Source organism: Bison bison, unplaced genomic scaffold (genome assembly GCF_000754665.1).
Source record: "Bison bison bison isolate TAMUID 2011002044 unplaced genomic scaffold, Bison_UMD1.0 scf7180017847488, whole genome shotgun sequence".
Lineage (NCBI taxonomy): Eukaryota > Metazoa > Chordata > Mammalia > Artiodactyla > Bovidae > Bison > Bison bison.
Genome location: NW_011478061.1, coordinates 9,325 through 10,388, shown reverse-complemented (window position 1 = coordinate 10,388; position 1,064 = coordinate 9,325).

The window sequence follows — 1,064 nt, the reverse complement described above, 5'->3', positions numbered from 1 at the left end:
TCCTCCCAACCCAGGGTTTGAACCCAGGTCTCCCACATTGCAGACAGATGCTTTACCATCTGAGCCACCAGGGAAGCCATGTACACATTCACACCCATTACCAGTCACTTCCCAATCCCCTTCCCTCCAGCCCCTGGCAAATACTAAGCCCTATTATTGAATCCATCAATAATTACTTGTTAATTTCTGTGTGTGAAACTGTTCTAGGTATACTACAGAAGAAAGAAATCCTTGAGAAACAAGTTCCTGGCCTATAAATACTCTGTCTTTTAACATCTATTGAATTTGACTTTTCAGCCTCACCCATACTAAATGTATAGGGCATTTTTGTTTGTTTTCACTTTTGTTCTGCCTTTAACATGCTTTATTCAGCATCCATCTTGAGCAGATGCTCTTGATGGCCACTAGATGGAAGCCTAACAACATCTACATTTTCAAATGCTAGTTTTTTGCGATCACTTGATGTATTCAAACTGGATTTGTGGCATGAACAAAAGCTGTCACCAGATTTTTCTTTAAGCTGTCATTGGTTTTTAAAGTCTGAATTGTCATCTGGGTTTATTGCATAATTGCCCAGTCTGAGTAATTTATTGATGTTGCTGTCAGTCATTACAGTCATCCAAACCATAAGTGAGTCTAGTCTTGCCACCTGTTTGGAGACCCAAGATGGACTGAGATTGGACTCTTACCATTCACCTTCTCCCTGCCACTCCAAGAATTCCCTTTCCTTGTGGTAGATTTCATTATTTACTCAAATTCTTTCTTCCCTCCCTGTCCTAATCATGGCTTCATTGATGGTGGTAAATACTCCTCTCTTCTCTGACTTGTGCTGTTCCAACCCAATTGTTTTGGTCAGTGATATATGAGAAGACCCAAGGTTTGTCTGGAGAAGGCAATGGCACTCCACTCCAGCACTCTTGCCTGGAAAATCCCATGGACGCAGGAGCTTGGTGGGTCGCAGTCCATGGGGTCGCTAAGAGTTGGACACGACTGAGCGACTTCCTTTCACTTTTCACTTTCATGCATTGGAGAAGGAAATGGCAACCCACTCCAGTATTCTTGCC